This window comes from Stenella coeruleoalba, assembly GCF_951394435.1.
Source record: "Stenella coeruleoalba genome assembly, chromosome: 4".
Taxonomy (NCBI): domain Eukaryota; kingdom Metazoa; phylum Chordata; class Mammalia; order Artiodactyla; family Delphinidae; genus Stenella; species Stenella coeruleoalba.
The window spans coordinates 112,401,032-112,416,263 of record NC_137149.1 but is presented as its reverse complement, the minus strand read 5'-3'; the positions used below and the strand labels follow the sequence as shown (position 1 = coordinate 112,416,263).

At 36.0% G+C, this 15,232-nt stretch overlaps 1 protein-coding gene across 6 annotated transcripts in view; it reads left to right on the top strand.

The window, feature by feature from the left end:
- Positions 1–15,232, top strand: part of WDFY3 (WD repeat and FYVE domain containing 3) — a 266,644-nt gene that overhangs the window by 37,657 nt on the left and 213,755 nt on the right. The window contains exon 1 of one of the 6 annotated variants that reach the window (XM_079921128.1): positions 1,305–1,323. The exons of the other annotated variants lie outside the window; for them this stretch is intronic. The gene's annotated coding sequence lies outside the window, so the exon portion shown is untranslated. Of the gene's footprint in view, positions 1–1,304; positions 1,324–15,232 lie in introns of those variants that run through there. 6 annotated transcript variants of the gene reach the window in all.

Here is a 15,232-nt window from a genome sequence, read left to right as displayed (position 1 = left end):
AAAATATTAAAAGTAGATATAAGAGGGGATAACTGCAGTGTGTAATATGTATTAAGGTTCAGTTTCCAAACTTAGTCATACTTCCTGGTTTAAATCTTGGTGTCATTGCGTACAGCTGTTTGCCCTAGTATAAATTTCTTAATTTCTTATGTCCTCATCTGTTAGATGGGTTTATTGATAGTATTTAATGGACGTTCATAAGAGTTAAATGAGATAATGCTTGTAAAGTGCTTAATATTGTGTCTGGCACATAGTAAGTAAAAGCTAAATTCATGTTAGCTGCCATTTCTTGTTACAAGCATCGGCCTTAAGTCATTTTTACTTATGTTTTTGAAGGATAGAATATAAGCAAAATGATGTCATGTTAATGATAATATATATCCCTTAGTATTCAGTTGATTGATTACATATTTTATTAGCATATAGACTTTATTTTTGAAAAGTAGAATAGAGTTTACATAAAAGGTTATGAGTTTAGAGCCATCACCAAAATTATTGACTTAAAAGGGGGGAGAAAAAGGGAATGGAGCAGGTAAGTGTGCTGTTTTTGCTGTAGGTCTGAGGAGAGATTTTGTAGTCACTAACAACAGTTTTTTAAAAAAATTGGAAACACTAGGATGTCAGCTTTTCATTTTCATTTTCTTTTTAAACTTTAACTGTTAGCCACTCTGTTCTGGTTTTTGTTTTGTTTTGTTTTGTTTTGACCTGGGGAAAAAGAGTGGGAGAAGGTGTGCCTGTTTTTTTCCTAGTCTTACAAAGGATATATCCTTTGGGTCTTGTGTTCCCAGTGGTAGGAATGTCCCTTGCACCTCAGTTTTATGAAGACCTCTACTAAAAGGTATCTTTAAGTATATTAATCTGGTTGTGAGATGACTGTGGCTGCTTCGTAGCATCCTAAGAAAGCTAAACTCCTCCGTTTAGAAATAGGATCTATGCCTAAGTTGGGGGAAATAGGGAATTTAGGAGGAAGTTTCTGGCTCAGGTACATTTGCTCCTAATTTGGTCAAACATCAGCTCTATCTTCGCCTGAGGACATTTTTGTTGTGTGTGTGCTTTATATAAATGAAAACAAAGAAGACCGCTGCTCTCCTAAGAGCTTGTAAATGGAAAGTGTTATACAACATACATGATATAGAAGGAAAGGGAATGGGGGAGGGGAATTCTGAAATATAAGCTCTAAAGCTGTTTTATTATCTTCTTTGTGTGTAGTCGGGGAGGAGCTTTAAAAAGCCTAACCCAGAATCATATTTTGAAAGTAAAGATTCAGTATCTCTTGACTGAATGAAGGATTGTCGTGAATATGTCTATATGCTGAAGCAGAAGGTGAGTTAAAGAATTATTTGATTTCAAAATGTATAGGGAAGGAAGTACAGGTCCTTTTAATTTAAGTTGATTTAATTGTTTGCTTTTTAATTTTTTACATAATCATTTTGGGTCTTTAAATACAGATTAGGATATTTTGGTTCTTTCCTCTTCTAGATAGCTGAAATTATTTGTCATAGTCTGTTCTCTCTTCCTTCCATCTTCCTTCCCTTCCTTTCCTTGTTTCCTTCCACATACTTTTTGACCTTTCAGTTGGTTCTTTTATATTTGGTCTTAACCACATGTTTTGTAGGAAGCTGTTTTTCTCCTTATGGTATCCCTAGCTCTTTCTTAACTGTATCATTGCCTAGTCCAAAAAACCCCAGATGAGTGAATTTTTGTAGTTACCTCTGAACCAATCAGAATTCATACTTTATGAGAGCAGTTACTATTTGTTTTATTTTTTAAATCTTTTATAATTAAAAAAAATCTTTTAAAGATTTTTTACCTTCCTCTGACATCAGTAGATTATCCTGTGCTTTGCTGTATCTAAGTGGGCGTTCTGGAAAAAGGGCTTCCTTTTTCGGCCAGAGTTGGTTGAAGGAAAGCTTTTTTTTTTTTTTTTTTGCGGTACGCGGGCCTCTCACTGTTGTGGCCTCTCCCGTTGCAGAGCACAGGCTCTGGATGCGCAGGCTCAGCGGCCATGGCTCACGGGCCCAGCCGCTCCGCGGCATGTGGGATCTTCCTGGACCAGGGCACGAACCTGTGTCCCCAGCATTGGCAGGTGGACTCTCAACCACTGCGCCACCAGGGAAGCCCCAACTGTCATTTAATTCTTTAAGCAATATGTATGGAGAGTAAATTAAACAACTTTGTGGCATATAAAAGTTTTTACTGTACTATTGGACAGTATATTTACATGCTTAGACCTATAGAAATCCAAGCAAAAGAGACCATCTGTCAACTGAATTGACCTTTGGTATTACTTCTCTGTCTGTCTCTCTCTCCCCCCACCATCCCACCCCCTCCATACGCATGCACAAACAGTTAAGATTTTTATTAAAAAATTTTTTTATTATTATTTTTTTCACCGCACCGCACGGCCTGTGGGATCATAGTTCCCCAACCAGGGATCGAACCCACACCCTCTGCATCGAAAGCTCGGATTCTTTTTTTTTTTTTTTTTTTTTTTTCCAGTACGCGGTCCTCTCTGTTGTGGCCTCTCCCGTTGCGGAGCACAGGCTCCGGACGTGCAGGCTCAGCGGCCATGGCTCACGGGCCCAGCCGCTCCGCGGCATGTGGGATCTTCCCGGTCCGGGACACGAACCCGTGTCCCCTGCATCGGCAGGCGGACGCGCAACCACTGCGCCACCAAGGAAGTCCGGAAGCGCGGATTCTCAACCACTGGATCTCCAGGGAAGTCCCAAGATTTTTAAATTAAAGTTTGAAGGACAAATGTTACTTGTTACTGAAAGAGTAAATATGGTGATGAAAACAAAATTTTTGTGGGGAGAGCAGACCATGCCAAGACTTATTTAATCTTCAGTACTTATATTTAGTTTTCTTCCTTTTGATTTTGTTTTCACTGCCTAAAAGTACAGTTTCATAAAAACGTTCCAGTTCTAGGAAAAGAGGATGATAATTTCTATAAACTGGAAAAAAGCTATAAGAAGTAAGATTTTTGCCCTGAGGAACTAAATTGTTTAATGAACTCTTTAATATATATTTGCTATCTTTTTTTTATATTCTTAGTACAAAATATAAAGAAATTTTATATTTATAAAATAAAATGTTTTATTTATCTTTATTGTGAGGCTTAAAGTGCCACATGAAAATTATTTGAATCTATTACTGATATCTAAAATCTACAATATGGGTATAAAAGTGGGATCCTAGAATTGAGATACAAATATATATTTCATAGCTTTTGTATATAATATATGCATATATATTATATATGTATATAGTTTTATATAGTATATGGGTCTATATTGATTCCTTGAACTGCTTATACTTTTCAGTGCTTGTAGAATATACTTTGATTATGAATAATACTGCTCTCAAGTAACTTCTGATAAAATGTCAACTGTTCATAAAGAACGTAGAATTTCATAAAGAAATTGTTCCATTAGTAACAATTAAGAGGGCTAGTTAATTCTCAAAAGGTTGACATCTTACCATGAGACAGATCTATGTTTTATCCTGAAATCCTAGAGAATAGATTTTTTTTTCTTTTCCCTTTCTTTCTGTTACCTTCTCTATTTTTCCCTGCTCACTTTTCAATACTTGACCCTTCCTCCCTTCTATTCCCTACCTTTTCTTTCCATTCTTTCCTTTTAATGACCTCTTTTTCCAGAGGTCCCATCTCATGTTATTTGTGTAAAACGGGCACTGAATATATTGCTCAATAGCAATTGCTTTAGGATTGGGTCCAAGATGGCTCTTGCAGTTGTTTCATGACTAAGTTTACAATTATGTTAGACTAGCTCTTAAGGCTCTGGGCAATCATTTTTGCTTATTTGGATCTCCAGATCCAAAGCAGTGTATTTTATCAATACTGGGATTTTTAAGTTGACCCAGTGCATTCTTTCCTGCCGATGTTCAGTACCAGTTGAGAAATATAGAGACTGACATGATCAGGTTTCATGTGGGAAAGGGCACTCTGTAGCGGTGGTTAGAGAGATTTAGAGCCAAGGCTGGAGAAAGGGTGATCATTAGTAGATTGTAACAGTAAATCAGAGGAGAAATGCTAAATGATTAGGACCTGAACCAGTTTGGTATGATTGGAGAAAACAGGACAGATATACAAGATAGTCCCTTAGGATATGTCCCTTTGGGTTTGGGAGTTGAAAGAAAGGAAGGAAATGAATTGAAACCCTTGGGTAATCTAGGTTAACTGCCAAGTTTCTAGCTGGATGACTGGTTGACAGTGGTCCTGTTCCACTATGTAGAAATTATAGAAGAAAAAATAGAATTTAGTGGACTTCCCTGGTGGCGCAGTGGTTGAGAATTGGCCTGCCAATTCAGGGGACACAGGTTCGATCCCTGGTCTGGGAAGATCCCACGTAACGCCGAGCAGCTAAGCCCGTGCGCCACAACTACTGAGCCTGTGCTCTAGAGCCCACGTGCCACAACTGCTGAAACCCATGCGCCTAGAGCCTGTGCTCTGCAACAAGAGAAGCCACCACAATGAGAAGCCCGTGCACCGCAACAAGAGTAGCCCCCGCTCGCGGCAACTAGAGAAAGACGGCGCCCAGCAACAAAGACCCAACTCAGCCAAAAATAAATAAATAAAGTTTAATTTAAAAAAATAGAATTTAGGGAGAAAAATAATATGTTATATTTTGAACATAATGATTTTAGGGGGAAATAATTTCAAACTTACAGAAAAGTTACAAAAATAATATAAAGAACATCGATGTACCCTCACTCCAGATTCACCTATTGCTAACCATTTGTCCTCAAATGCTTTATTATTCACTTTGTAAATGAATGTTTCTGTGTATATATTTATAAATACATATGCATATATGTGTATTCTTTCAATGTCCATCTGCTGTTTATTTGTGATATAAAATTTAACCACCTGTTTCATTGTTTGATTTCTCCACTGTGTTACTCTCCTCCCTTACAACTAATAAGCAATCCGTGAGGAGATACTTTAAGACAATTAAACCCACTCTTCATCAAAATGTCATCCACTATATGTAGGATCCATTGATGATAGCTTGCTTGAACCATGGTTCTAAAATGATGGTTTTTTCTAACTCCAGAACTCCTACTTTTACCAGTCATTACTCAGCATCCTACTGTAATAAGAGCCCTTTTATTTTTCTATATATATTATTAGTTATTAAACTCATGGATTCCTATTTTTTCCCTGATGATTAATAATTCATTACTGTCCTTAAATATTTTGGCCTTCAAATTTTCTCAGATCTCACCAGTGGGACCCTCTTCTTTTCATGCTGCCTCCTTTCGTTTTTCATGTCCCCATCACTTTTTCTTAATCACTTCATTATTTTCATCATTTATAAGACAACTCATTGTTTATCTTCTCTGCCTAGCCTAGAGTCAGTCATTTCTCCTAGAAGCCCTGGCCCCTTTGAGTGGGGAATGGGGAATGACAGTAGGAACCAAGATCTGGACACACAGTATGTACATTGCTACTTGATGTATTTACTTCTGAGCCCTGTGAGGGGACAGAGCTAGAAAATATGTCTTTATATGTACACACGTACGTATGTATATACACATTTGCATGCATATGCTCATGGATGTATGTTTGAACCTGGATGTATATTTTAGAATATGAATTCACACTGATTTCTCCAATTCTCCCTTGTTCTGTAGTGAGAACATGGGCTCCTAACAGTACCAACATTCTTACGCATTTGCTCTAAATGAGTATCACCTAAAATAATTTCAGAATTGTTTCATCTATACCACTACAAAAACAAAACAAAAGCAACACTCCATTTTTGTAGGTAAAACATTCATTGGTTTCTTGTTTATCCTTCTGATTTTTCTTTTGGTAATGATGAGCAGATATGGTTTTTTTTTTAATAAATTTATTTTACTTATTTATTTTTGGCTGCATTGGGACTTTGTTGCTGCACGCGGGCTTTCTCTAGTTGCGGCGAGCGGGGGCTACTCTTCGTTGTGGAGCACGGGCTCTAGGCATGCAGGCTCAGTAGTTGTGGCACACGGGCTTTGTTGCTCCACAGCATGTGGGATCTTCCCGGACCAGGGCTCGAACCCGTGTCCCCTGCATTGGCAGGCAGATTCTTAACCACTGCACCACCAGGGAAGCTCTATGTTTTCTTATTTCACTTTTTTCTAACACAAAAGGTAGCATACTGTCTATATAAGTACTTGGGCACGTAGTGATTTTCACTGAAAAATATACCCTGGAAATCACTCCATATCAATTCATAGAGATTGCCATCATTCTTCTGTGTATGTTTGCCAGTTTATTCATCCTGTCTTCTGTGTTTGGCTATCCAGGTAATATTTTGCAACTTTAGAGTGCTGCAGTGAATAACCTTGTGCATATGTCTTTTTCTGTTGTTGGAGGTGTATCTTCAGGATTAATATAGGAGCGGGTTTATTGGGTCAAAGGGTAAAATGGATATGTATGTAGTTTTACTAGATGTCACCAAATTCCCTTTCACTGCTGTTGTACTGTTTTGCATTCCCACCAGCAATGTATATGAGACTGCCTATTTTTCCACAGCCTTACCAAGAGAGTATATTGTCAAGCCTTTGAGTTTTGCCAATCTGAAGTGCAAAGAAATAGTATCTCAGTATAGTTTTAATGTGTATTTTTCCTGTGAGTTGAGTTTATATCTTTCAGATCTGTAAGAGCCATATATAGATATATGGGGACATTTATACATGTCTTTTTCCATCTTTTGCTAAGATTTTTGGTCTTTTTTTCCTTCAGTTATTAAGGTCTTCGTATATTAGGGATATTAGTTCTTTACCTGTAATGTATGTTTGGAAATATATCTCCCGGTGTTTTCATTTGTCTTTCGACTTTGCTTATGGTGTTTTTTTGCCATTCAAAGATTAAAAACAAATTTTATATAGTCAAATTTATAATTGATTTCTTCTATTGCCCTGGCATTTTTGAGTTTTAGTTAGAAAACATAATGAATTTGGTGTATTTCACAGTGAAGGAATGAGGTAGTAATCTATACCAGAGAAACAGAGATAATTCTCTGTGCCCTGTTTCTCACTGACTCACAATTTTACATTTTAAAGCCCGAACCATAATAATAATAATCTGGTATTTCATACATAGAATATGCCAATATATTTATTTTACTTTTAACTTTTTATTACAGAAGATTTTAAACATCCATATAATGAACACTTATATATACCTATCATATAGCTTCAGTATAGCTTTTAAAGCTACTGGGCCAAATGATCTAGATTTATAGGTTTTCAGTTATTGTGAATTATCTTTGTAAAGAGGAAAGTTTGGACTAGCTTAGTAGACTTTGGCCAACTGGCCTCTCAAGCTCTCTGGCCTCTTTTCAATGATCTTGACACCAGACCTGACCTCTTTCAGGCTTCTGTACCTCCACCATCTCCACAGATCTGAATTGTATAGAAAAAAGTTGAGAAAGATAATAAGTCAGAGAGTAGTAATGTTGCCATGGATCAGTGGAGTAACTCAAGAGAGGTCCGCTTGATCGATGCATTTAAAGTTATATCTCTTATTTCAGGTCAAAGTAAACACTGTTTACTGTGTACATATATATTTACATATATAGTGTATTTATGTTTTTCGTGGTTCAATGTTATTAGAGTAGAACTAGCAAATATCTTTTATCAGTGCATCTAAGAAGATAACCTACAGAAATTTGCTACTAGAATCTAAACATAACACAGAAAACACTCAAAAATTCTAACTTGCTTAATGGAATTTTCTTTGTACTGCAGTTATTTTAAACTGAAATTATATTGTTTTCATTTGATAGCCTCCATGGAAATTGTTTTATTAATTCAGTATATTCATTTTCAGTTTATCGAGAGGCAATGATTAGTGTCAGAGAATGCCTGGAGATCACAAAAGCTCTGGGATTCTTCATTTCATTTTAGTTTAAGGGTCTGTATCCTATTTGGCACAACATTCTTGATACATCAAAACCCAGTTGAATTACAGCTTTAGAGTTTTAGAATAGCTTTATCTTCTCAGATAGAAGCCAAATAGTTACTTGCAAGTAATCATATTCTGAGAATATCACTGTTCTTTTAAAAATACTTTAACAGAGGCAGGAAGGAAAATCAGTAAATTCTTCATCTAATGACTGTAAATAATTTGCATAAGTAAAGTCCACATTTGGTTTCTTTTTTTCACTGAGGATAACAATGGTAGTGAGCATGGCAAGACAGAAGGCTTTCTGGCAAGAAGTGGATGAAGAGGACTGGTAATAATCACAGGGGAATGTTGCTGCATATGTCTGTATTCACTGTTTTTCCTCTGCCCATTTCTGTGAACTTGCCTCTATGGACTAAATGTTATCTTTTGCTTGTATTTTACATTTCTTGACTTGTCCTTTTTGTCTTTCTGTTTTGCATTAGTTTGTGATGTTTTTCATCCCTCTTCTAAAATTACAGCTTGTCCACAAAAAGGTGGTCTTTTTATCCTATCCAACATGATATTAAAACATTTTTATGATTAATATCTACCCCTAAATATATGACAGGCTCTACTTTTGTGAATTAGGAACATCAAATGGAATTTCAAGATTTACTTTATTATGAAACAAATTCTTTATTAGTTTTTGGAAAATAGTAGCATTCCTTATTAGAAAATAGCATGTTAAGTGATTGCTTTTGTGCTGCTTGCCAAAAGCATGTAAGACCTTTTCTCCTAGTTTCTGTTAATTGAGGTTTGCACACTTAAAGTTTCTACTACTGGACTTCCCTGGTGGTGCAGTGGTTAAGAATCCGCCTGCCAGTGCAGGGGACATGGGTCCAAGCCCTGGTCTGGGAAGATCCCACATGCCGCGGAGCATCTAAGTCCGTGCGCCACAACTGCTGAGCCTGCGTGCCACAACTACTGAAGCCTGCACACCTAGAGCCTGTGCTCTGCAATAAGAGAAGCCACCACAATGAGAAGCCTGCGCACCGCAATGCAGAGTAGCCCCCCCTCACCACAACTAGAGAAAGCTCACATGGAGCAACAAAGACCCAACGCAGCCAAAAATAAGTAAAATTAAATCTTAAAAAAAAAAAGTTTCTACTACCAAGAAATTATATAGTTTTGATTATTAAAAATTTACATGCACATATTTTTTCTTGGGAGTCCCATTTTTAACCAAGTTTAAAGAGAGAGTTGTCCATGTGTAAATAGAAACAAAGTGAAAATAGACAACTAAAGACTTCAAGCCTGCAATGAACTTAGCTTTTATTTCCATGCAGTATTTCTGAGTTTAGCTTGTCTTGAATGCCAAGTTCTTTCTATAAAAACAAGAATGTGTTTCTTTGGGTTAATTTATAAGCTTCTTTTTTAGTATGGCCAGTGGAGTTGCATGCTTGATATTAATGTTGGCTATATATCTTGAAGGTAGTACTGCATCAGTTTTTCTTGATCTGAAATTTTTGTTGTAATAGGCTTAGGTGTAATTAAATTTTGTGTTTCACGAATAATATTGAATCTTAAATGCTTTAATTTAAAAAAATTCTGGTAAAATACATAACCTAAAATTTACCATTTTAACCACTTTTAAGTGTACAATTTAGTGATATTATGTATATTCCAAATGTTGTCTAACCATCACCACTATCTATTTCCAGAGCTTTTTCATCATCCCAAACAGAAACTCTGTATCTATTAGGCAATAATTCCCCATTCTCCTTTCTCTTGGCCCCTGGTAACCTCTATTTCTGTCTCTATGAATGTCCATATTCTAGATATTTTATGTAAGTGTGATCATACAAAATTTGTCCTTCTTTTTGTGTCTGACTTATTTCACTTAGTATGTTTTCAAGGTTCAATCCATGTTGTAGCATATATCAGAACCTTATTCCTTTTTATGACTCAGTAATCTTCCACTGTATGTATATACCACATTTTGTTTATTCATTAATCTATTGACAGCACTTTGGTTATTCCCACCTTTTGCTATTGTGAAATCTGCTGCTATGAACGTTGGCTCACAAGTACCTGTTAGAGTCTCTGCTTTCAGTTCTTCTACACACACACACACACACACACACACACACCCAGGAGTGGGATTGTTGGGTCATGTGGTAACTCTGTGGTTAATTTTTTGAGGAACTGCCATACTGTTTTCCATGGTGGCTGCACCATTTTACATTATCACCAGCACTACACAAGGATTCTAATTTCTCCACATCTTTGCCAAAACTTGTTATTTTTTTACAATAGCCATCCTAGTGGATGTGAAGTAGTATCTCATTGTGGTTTTGATGGGCATTTTCTTGCTAACTAATGATTTTGAGCATTTTTTCATGTGCTTATTTACTGTATACCTTCTTTGGTAAAATGCCTGTTTAAGTCCTATTTTTTAATTGGGTTGTCTTTTTTTTTTTTCCCCGGCACGCGGGCCTCTCTCTGTTGTGGTCTCTCCCGTTGCGGAGCCTGAATTAGGTTGTCTTTTTGATGTTCTTTATATATTCTGGATATTAAACCCTAGTCAGAGATGTGAGTTGCAGATATTTCTCCTTTCTGTGGATTGTCTTTTCACTCTTTAGATAGTGCCATTTGATGCACAAAGTTTTTAACTTTGATGAAGTCAAATTTATTTGTTTTTCCTTTTGATGCCTGTGGTTTTGGTGTCATTTAAGAAACAATTGCTAAATCCAAGGTCATGAAAAAGTGCTCTTATGTTTTCTTGTAAGAATTTTATAGTTTTAGTTTTCAGATTAGGTCTGTGGTCCATTTTAAGTTTATTTTTGTATGTGGTGTAAGGTAAGAGTCCAACTTAATTTTTTTTGCATGTGGATTACCAGTTTTCCCATCACTTTTTTTTTTTTTTTTAAGTCCTTTCCCTGTTGAATGGTCTTGGCCCCCTTGTTGAAAATCAAATGGGCATATATGTGAGAGTTTATTTTGGGGCTCTCTGTTCTATTCCATTGGTCTATATGTCCATACTTATGCCAGAACAATGTTGTTTTGATTACTATATCAAATGTTTTATTTTTAACTGACTTATCATTCTTGTGTGCCTTTTAAAAGGTTTCTAATATATCTTTAAATTTTGCACTTAATAGTTTCATTTAATTGATAGTACTCCAAAAAGAACTGTAAATATCAACTTTATAATGAGTTCTGCTGGATTTAGGTTACCAGGAAAATTAATATTAAAGCAAGCAAATTTGGGGTTATTTAACTGATATTGCACTTTCTTTGGAAATTAGAAGGAAAAGCATAAAGACAAAAAATGAAACGTTAATTGTATTTGCTCACAGAAAGAATAAAAAGAATGGGAAAGACCAATTATTCACATAATCTATTAAGTTATCCTTTAATTTCATGTTAAATGTCACTTTTATTTTAGTTCTGGAAGTAATCTACTTAATGAAACTCTTCAGGAATTTCATAAAAGAAAATATTGGCATTTTGTAAGGGACATTTTCAATAAGGAACTCGTAATGACTCTTAATTATTAAGCCAGAACCAAATAACTGTTTATTAGGCTTTTTTTTTTTTTTTTTTTTCCCCCCCCCCGGCACGCGGGCCTCTCTCTGTTGTGGTCTCGCCCGTTGCGGAGCACAGGCTCCGGACGTGCTGGCTCAGCGGCCATGGCTCAAGGGCATAGCCGCTCCGCGGCATGTGGGATCTTCCCGGACCGGGGCACGAACCCGTGTCCCCTGCATCGGCAGGCGGACTCTCAACCACTGCGCCACCAGGGAAGCCCTAGACTTTTTTTTTTTTTATGTTACAAATATCCAACTTAATTTTGGTCCTTTCAGACTGCAACAAAGATTAGAAAACTTGAACATCAGCTGTTATTTTCCTTCTCTGTTGATATACAAATTTTATTTTCATCAGTTTTTTTCAGAGTAGGTTTGTATCCCCTTCCCTTAAAAGAATATTCCCCCCAATATTTTAACTATAGTTCTTAAATAAATTATTTGGGATTTAGAACCATGAAGTAAAAATATTTTGTAACAAGAATACTGGGCAATAAATTAAAAGCAAAAGCCTCTAAGAAAGTAAATTTAACCTCTTTAAAGTTTGTTATAAAGTAATTAATTCTGTCCCATACATTAAAAAGATACCCCTCCTCAATAACTCAATTGATTACTTTCACTTTTTTCTAATAGGTCTCACAATTTTTTAGAAGTTGTATAATGGCCAGTCTTGTTCTATCTGTATCCTCATACACTTATTCTACCCCTGAATTATTTTGAAAGAAATCCCAAACATCATTTCATCAGTAAATATTTTAGTAGTTGTGTGCATGTGTGTGTGTGTGTGTGTGTGTGTGTGTGTGTATGTGTGTACAAACAGACTGCTAGTATACAGTTTAGGGCAAATCCATTCACTAAATAATTTTTGAATTTCTACTATGGTCCAGATGCAGTGGGGGATAGAAAAATTTTGAAGTCATCATCTCTGTCCTAGAGGAGCTTACTTTATAGCTTTGAGCCAGTTCCTAAGTTGAAAATTTGTGGGCACTGAAGTCCTGAAGAATTTGAGTCCAGCCTTAGAAAAACTAAATAGAACTCTTGAGCCAAATAAGAACAGTGAGCTGTATTCTGACATACCTGACTCACATACTCAAGGAGAGGTAATGCCATATCCTTTTAGTCCTTTTATCTTAAAAGGGGAAAAAATAAAACTGTACTTGATATCAGCAATAAAAAAAATGTTAGAAATATATAGAGTTGGGCTTATCAGTTATAAATGACTTAAAATTTTAGGTTACGTGAATTAGAATGATGCAGAACCACTTACACTTTCATCATATTGACTTTATACCTCCTTTTTTTTGGACAGTCATAATTTTAAAATTCATTTCCATTTTTAGAATGTACTGGTGATTTTTATTAATTTAGAAGGTATACAATATATACCAATTAAGATTTTTCTTTTATTTGTTCAAAATATTTTTTATAGTACTGTAATTTTCCTTTTTTAGAGCTTTGAGATGTTGATGACATTTACTTTCAAATATAATCCCAAAGTTCTGTTTTTGTACCTTTTTAATGTCTATTGATTTCACCTACTACTTTTTCTTGTTGCTAACATTTTTCAGTGCCATCATCCTGCCTAAACTGAATGGCTGCAATCTCCTCTTTTTTAAATAATTTAAAAAATATTTATTTATTTATTTGGCTGCGCCGGGTCTTAGCTGCGGCACACGGGATCTTTAGTTGCGACATGCACGTGGGATCTAGTTCCCTGACCAGGGATTGAGCCCGGGCCCCTTTCATTGGGAGCGTGGAGTCTCAGCCACGGGACCACCAGGGAAGTCCCTGCAATTTCCTCTTAACTGTCTTCACTAGAAAGCGCTCCTTTGGAGCCCTTTTCCATACTGCAGCCCGAGTCCTCTTTGTAGAATGCAAATCTAATTTTCTTACTCTCCTTTTGGAAATTCTCAATGCCTCCCTACTGCCTTTAGATAAAGCCCAGAGTATGGTATATCACACATTTCTTTACCCAGTTGGAGCTTTTATGTCCAGTGCCTTCAGGTGTTGTCTCTTGTGCTTTCCTCACCCCTTACGTGTAGATATTTATACCCATAACCATTCTTGCCTCCTGCAACAACTTCTCATCTTCCTCTCTCTTCTTTTGAAATCTGGTATTATGTGCTGGGTATACTAGTAGAGTCTTGTTAGTTACCTTTTAATTAAAAGCACTTTTACCTTATTACCAGCCTTTTTAATTTCATCCCCTCTGTGATACATATAGTGTCTTATTTGTTCTCTGTATCTTTGGGGCCTGGTGACTGGGACATAATAGGCACAGATTGATATTTATTGAATAAATGAATGAATGTTACCTATTGCTATGATATGTTACCCTAAAGCTTAAAAAAAATAAACAAGCATTCATTATCTTATAGTTTCTGTAGGTCAGCCATTCAGGATTGGTTTAGCTGGGTCGTTCTGGGTTGGAATCTCTCATGAGGCTGTAGTCATCAAGATGTTGGTCAGGCCCTCTCCATAGGGCTGCTTGGGTATCCTCATGACACGGAAGTCAGCTTCCTACAACGCAGGTGATCCAAGAGAGATAACAAGGAGGAAGCCACAGTGCCTTTTATAACATGATCACACAGTCACTGCCATTACATTCTGTTCTGTCACTAAATTTAACTCACAATTAAGAAGAGACTCAACCTTTTTTTTTTTTTTTTTTTGAGACTCAACCTTTGAAAGGAGGAGTATCAAAGAATTTGTGGCTATATTTTACAACTAACCACCACAGAGTGGAACAGTAATTTATGATTCTCCCTTGGACGTGACCAAAATAGGTCATGTTCCCTCCTTTTGAAATGCATTTGTTCAAATGGAAATAAATTTTAAATGTATGCCTTTAAAATATTTTATTTTTTTAAACTTTTTATTTTATGTTGGAGTATAGTTGATTAAAAATGTTGTGTTAGTTTCAGGTGTACAGCAGAGTGATTCAGTTATACATATACATGTATCTATTCTTTTTCAAATTCTTTTCCCATTTAATATTTTACTTATTTGTGATGATAACTAGATTGCACATAAATACAGTTATTTAAATGAGCTAATTTTCTAAATATTCATATTTTTATTGTAGCTTTTTCACTTAGATTCTGGAAATAAAATAAGAAAGTCATCTAAGTTTTGTATTGTCTGTAAAATGAATGTGACACAGTATTCACTGCTTTAAGGCTTATTGTAGGTCTTCAAAAAATCAAACATCTCTATCTGTGAGCCATATTTACATACTTTTAAGAGAAAATGATAATCTTTTGAACTTGTAGCTTAAAACAGTTTAAGTTAATTGTACAAAAATTAGTCTTTTTAGACTAATATATATAACTTGCTCATTCAAGAAAAATTGGAGTCCCTAATATGTGCCAGGCATTTTATTAGGTGCTGGGTATGTACTGGTGAATAGAATAGACATATTTTTTCCACTTGGAGTTCGTCTGTTGGAGAGCAGATAATAGATAAATAGATATCTATGGAGGAAATAAAGCAAAGTGACAGAGGACTGTGGGAAGACAGATACTTCCACATTGTTAGAAAAAGATTGTCAGGGGAAGTGACCTTGAAGCTGAAAACTGAAGGAGTTATCCTTGCCAGGAGCTTTAACGCCCTGCAGTGTGAACAGTTGGTATATGAGGAGTTGAAAGGATGCCTGGAGATGTCCACTGGGGGGAAAGTGGAATGAAGTTTGAGGGGTAGAAAGGGATCATATTATCTAGTTTAAGAGTCCATGATAAGCAATATGGATTTTATT